This window comes from Humulus lupulus, chromosome 8 (assembly GCF_963169125.1).
Source record: "Humulus lupulus chromosome 8, drHumLupu1.1, whole genome shotgun sequence".
Classification (NCBI taxonomy): domain Eukaryota; kingdom Viridiplantae; phylum Streptophyta; class Magnoliopsida; order Rosales; family Cannabaceae; genus Humulus; species Humulus lupulus.
This window is the reverse complement of record NC_084800.1, coordinates 3,729,619-3,735,896: the sequence shown is the minus strand read 5'-3', so window position 1 is coordinate 3,735,896 and position 6,278 is coordinate 3,729,619.

The window sequence follows — 6,278 nt, the reverse complement described above, 5'->3', positions numbered from 1 at the left end:
ACTTCTGACATGTTTGGTCTGTCTGTGGTAAGATCTTGTATGCATCACAGCCCAACATGTACGCATCTCATTGCCTCTGATTCAATATATGAGCCACCCAATGCAACATCCACAAACTCTAATCCTCTGTTATCACTCCATAATTGTCATGCCTGAATAAACTCATATCAGTCGTAACCAACTTAAAATATATATATGTACACATCGAGTCGAAGAGAAAATTATAATTTGAACTCACATGAGCAATAAGGCTAAGAGGTTTCTCATAATAATGGAAGTTAGAGTTCTTCTTGCCGCTCACTATTTCCAAGATCAATACGCCAAAGCTAAAGACATCTGATTTTTCTGAAAAGACTCCACCCATGGCATATTCAGGAGACATGTAGCCTCTGTACTTATTTGAAACATTACACAATTAATTAATGCTACGTAATCATTTGCATATATAGCTCTTCTAGCACTAAGAAAACAGTAACACAATGAAAACATACGAACAGATTGAGATGCTTACAAAGTTCCAACAACCCTTTGAGTATTTGCGAGATCTAGTGTTCCTTCGAAAATGCGAGCCAATCCAAAGTCTGATATCTTTGGGTTCATCTTCTCATCTAAAAGAATGTTGCTGGCCTTTAAATCTCTGTGTATCACTCTTAAAGAAGAGTCACGATGGAGTTATAAAAGACCTCTAACAACTCCTGTTAGAAAATAAAATATTCATAGACTGTTATTTTGTGCATAGCTGTCATAGTGGTCTCATTCATTCTGTTATAATTTGTTAGTATAATTTCACCTTTCTGTTATTGCACTTTTTGGTTATAGTGGTGTAATGATGGAAGAATATTCCTTTTCTCTTTTTCTGTAACAAATATGTAATTCAGTGATGATGTACATAGAAGTTGTTTGTTGAGCTGAAGTTGCTTGTCACATGTAAAATGGTGCCAAAGTCGAAACTAGGAAGCTCGGAGGGATCATGTTCTTTTGAGAATTGAAGGGTATCTCTAGAATTGTCACTTGACTGCATCAAGTCAATGTGCTCTGTGGTCTCCATAGTGTTTCCTGATTTTTTTAAGCATTATTTTTAGTGTCAGTATTGTAGCAACTGGAATAATTTCAAGCCAATGCTAAACTACCGTTAGTGTAAGTGTTTGGCCATTTGTATTGTATTTGCGTGATGAGGCAAATCCAGTGCATGCCCGTGTTTGTGTTAAGAGAGAGAAATACAGTTCAATATTTGTCCTTCTAATACTTTTCTTACCCTTTTTTCTTTCTCTCCGTCTCTGCAAACATAATACTATGACTATTATTGTCCCTACAGAAGAAAGAGTTGCAAGGCTGATGATAATCTTCTTAACTTTATGTCCTGCTCCTCCATCTAAACAATCATTCAACTCATGAAATTAGCTATGGAGAAGAGGAAAAAACACTTGCAATTTCATAATTTTCTGTGGTATTGGTATTCATTCAAATCCAACAGTCTTTAACTAACTCTGTTAAGTCAGTTAAGTTAGTTTGTGAGGCTTTTGCCTATTCTTTTAAGAGGCATATATATATGAGGGGTCTCGGCTCATCAGAAAAACACACACAGAAAAACAGAGCAAGAAGAGAACAGAGAGAGAAAGTGAGAAAGAGAACTAGAAACTACAAAGAGAGAAAGAGAAGTATATGCACGACAGAAGGAGAGAAGAAGTTGGCATAACACTATGAACGGATGTGTTATGGTGATAAGTTGCTGTTGAGTAGTTCTGAGTTTACTCACCATTGAATCTCTCATTGTCTGGTGATATACTTCTTAACTGTTGTAATTTTGTACTTCTGAGTTCTTGATTAATAAAGGGATAGTATTCAACTAGATGTAGAGTCAAAGATCACATTGATCTTTGATCTTGAACCAGTATAAAATCACTGTGTCGATTGCTTTCTGTTTTGGCCCTTTTATTTCTCTTAATTTTTGATTTCATTGATTCTGGTGTTCTAATTTCGATTAACAGTATATGTTTTGCCTAGTTGTATTGTTCTTCTAATCTATACAGGTTGATATATCTCCTACAAGTGGTACCAGGAGCCAGGTCTGATCAAGAAGAACAATTCAAGAAACTGATATTTCCGCTGCAAGAACAAACAAGAAATTGATCAAGAAGCTGTTAAAGAACACACTGCAACAATGGCTAAGTTCGAACTGGAAAAGTTTGATGGAACAGGTGACTTTTCTCTTTGGAGGGAGAGTCTTAAAGGCATTCTAGTTCACCAGAAGGTAGCCAAGGTGTTAGGTGATACCAAATTGTTGGCTGAAAAGAAACCAGAAGAAATAGCAGAAATGGAGGAAATGGCTTACTACACGATAATAATGCATCTGTCAAACACAGTCAGAAGGAAGCTAACTGGTGAAAAGACAGCAAAAGAAATATGGGATAAATTGGAGGAACTGTATATGAAACCTTCAATTTCCAGCAAGATAAACTTGCTCGAAAGTTTTTATGGTTTTCGAATGATATCTACTATGTCTTTAGATGAAAATATTGACAAGTTTAATGAGATTATTGTAGGTCTTGCCAATATTAAGCATGTTGTAGATGAAGAAAGCCAAGCCATAATACTCCTGAGATCATTACTGATTGCCTATCAAGAAGTTAAGGCTGCTATCAAATATGGCAGGGATGTGATTGCCTTAAAAGATGTTCTATGTGCTCTTAAGTCAAAAGAGTTTGAGTTGCAACTGGAAAGGGAATCAAAGAAAGAGGAAGTGTACATGGCCAGAGGAAGAACTCCAAGAAGAAGTTCCTCAAGAAACCAGCAACATCACTCACATTCAAGGTCTAAATCTCGGGGAAGAGGAGACAGAAAGTGCTATTTCTGTGGCAAAACAGGACACATTCAAAGATTATGTAATAAGTACAAAGAACAACAAGCAAGCTTCAGATCACATCATTCTAATCATCCTAAACAAGATCAGAAGCCAAGAAGTGATCCTAAGGCAGCTGGAAACACAGCTGCAGTAGCCGAGGAGAACAATGATGAGTGGTCAACTGATGGAGATGCATTTACCATCTCAGAAACTGCACATAACAGGGAGTGGATACTCGATTCTGGATGCACATATCACATGTGTCCAAATCGAGAATCATTTTTTGATTATAAAAATGTTAATGGTGGCAAAGTACTAATGGGAAATGATGTCTCTTGCAGGGTCACAGGTATTGGCAAAGTTGCTGTCAAACAGTTTAATGGAGAAGTTAAGATCCTGTCAGATGTGAGACACATTCCAGATTTGAGAAGAAATCTGATCTCCCTAGGGACTCTTGAAGATGAAGGCTACTCCTACAAATCAACAAATGGTGTTCTCAAGATAACTAAGGGCTCCCTACTCATAATGAAAGGCAAGAAAATAAATGGCCTTTATGTACTGGATGGTGAAACAGTTCCCACTGCTGAAGCTGGAACTGTAAAAGGACAAGAAAATGAAATGTTTTTGTGGCATCAAAGGCTCGGGCATATAAGTGAACAAGGACTAAGAGAACTACACAGACAAGGGAGCATTGAACAACTAAAAACTTGTGCTCTCCCATTCTGTGAAGTATGCATACTTGGCAAGCAACACAAGATCAAGTTTACTCAAGCCCGACATACCACAAAGAGGATCTTAGAGTACATTCATGCAGATTTATGGGGACCCTACAAGATTCCAACAAATACAGGTAAACACTATTTTCTCTCTATAGTTGATGACTATAGTAGGTGTGTGTGGACTTGCCTATTGAGAACTAAAAATGAGTGTTTAGATCACTTTAAAACTTGGAAAACTCAGATTGAAAACCAAACCGATTTAAAAATAAAAACTCTTAGAACAGATAATGGTTTAGAGTTTGTTAATCATGAGTTTGATGTTTTATGTAAAGAAAGTGGCATAACAAGACATAGGACTATTGTTAATACACCTGAGCAGAATGGGGTTGCTGAACGAATGAATAGGACCCTATTGAATAAAGTCAGATGCTTGTTACTCAGTTCAGGATTAGGAAAAGTTTATTGGGGAGAAGCCTTAGCAACAGCCTGTTATTTGATAAACCGAAGCCCAAACAGATCCATAAACTTGAAATCACCTTTTGAAATGTGGTATGGTAGACAACCTAGTCTTAAACATTTAAAAGTATTTGGATGTACAGCATATGTACATCAATCTAAAGATAAACTTGAGCCTAGATCAATTAAAGGAATTTTCCTTGGTTATCAAATAGGCACAAAAGGCTATAGAATTTGTGTTAATCAAAAGGGTAGGCTCAAAATCATAATTGCTAGGAATGTTGTATTTAATGAATATGATTTTCCCTACTTAACAGCCGAGAAAGGCAGTGTGCTTTCTGACATTTCAGGTATCAAAAGCACACAACAAACAGTCAAAACTGATATTGACCAAACTCAGCAAGAAGATAGGGATGATGAAGCTCAAAGACAACCTGAAAAGAATGATCAAGACAGTGATGAGACACAAGAAAATTTGGCAGATTATCAACTGGCAAGGGACAGAATAAGAAGGGAAATTAATCCTCCATCACGATATGCAGAAGCTGATTTGATTGCATATGCCTTGTCTGTTGTTCAGCAGTCTGAAATCCCTGAACCAAACAGCTTTGAAGAAGCTATTTCAGGAAGAGACAAGGACAAGTGGCTGCTGGCTATGAAGGAAGAAATGGAGGCTCTAAATAAAAATAAAACATGGGATCTTGTATCTAGACCAGCCAAGCAAAAGGTGATAGATTGTAAGTGGATTTACAAAATTAAAGAGGGAACAACAAATGAAGACTCAGTAAGGTATAAGGCACGGTTGGTGGCAAAGGGGTTCACTCAAGTAGAAGGGACAGACTACACAGAATTTTTTTCACCAGTTGTTAAGTATAAGACAATAAGACTAATGCTGTCCCTAGCTGTTCAACAAGACTTAGAAGTGGAGCAACTAGATGTGAAGACAGCCTTCTTAAATGGATTCATAGAAGAAGACATTTATATGAAACAGCCCCCAGGATTTAAGGTGGAACACAATAATGAGGAGTTAGTATGCAAACTGAAAAAATCGTTATATGGTCTTAAGCAATCACCAAGACAGTGGAACAAACGATTTGACACCTACATGCAAGATATCGGGTTCACTAGATCTCAGTTTGATCACTGTCTATACTACAAAGGTCTAAACTCCTCTATTGCAGTTTACTTATTATTATATGTTGATGATATGCTTATCTTAAGCAGAGATAAAACCATAATCAACAACATCAAGGTGAAGCTGAAAAAGGAATTTGAAATGAAGGAGCTGGGGCAAGTACAAAAGATTCTTGGCATTGAAGTTGTGAGAAATCGGGATGAAGGAAGGATGTACTTAAGACAGTCGAGCTACATACAGAAGGTTGTTCAAAAGTTTCACTTACAAGATGCTAAAAGTACCTCCATTCCTTTAGGAGGCCAATTTGAGCTAACTAAAGACCAATGTCCCTCAAGTGATGAAGAAATGAAGGAAATGAGTAAGGTGCCATACTCTGCTGCCTTGGGGTGTGTCATGTATATTATGGTCAGTACAAGGCCTGACATTGCTCATGCATTGAGTGTACTAAGTAGGTACATGTCAAACCCAGGTCAAGAACATTGGAAGGCTCTAAAATGGCTCATTAGATACTTGAAAGGCACCTGGAATCATGGTTTGATTTACAAGAGAGTTGAAGATGAAATGGAATTACAGGGTTTTGTAGATGCAGATTATGCAGCCAACAAGGATACCAGAAAATCGACCACATCTTACATGTTTCTAACTAATAAGAATTGCATAAGCTGGAAGGTACAACAACAATCAGTAGTTTCACTTTCAACTACTGAATCAGAGTTTATAGCCACCACAGAATCATTCAAGGAAGCAATTTGGCTAAAAGGGATACTGTCTGAATTGAAAGTTCTAAAAGGAAAGGTTACAGTCTTCTCGGACAGTCAATCTTCAATTCATCTATGCAAAAATCTGGTATATCATGAGAAAAGCAAACACATAGACATTAGACTATTCTGGATAAGAGAAAAGATAGAAGAAGGTGTCATTGAACTGAGCAAAGTAAGGACTGAAGAAAATCCTGCAGATGTTGGTACCAAGGTACTCTCAGTAAGCAAGTTTAGGTACTGTTTAAACTTGCTTAGCCTTGGAAAATAATACCAAGGCTGGAATACTATCCCTGCCTCTTACTGTTGAGTTTTGAAAGAATAAAGTGGAATTTGTGGTATTGGTATTCATTCAAATCCAACAGTCT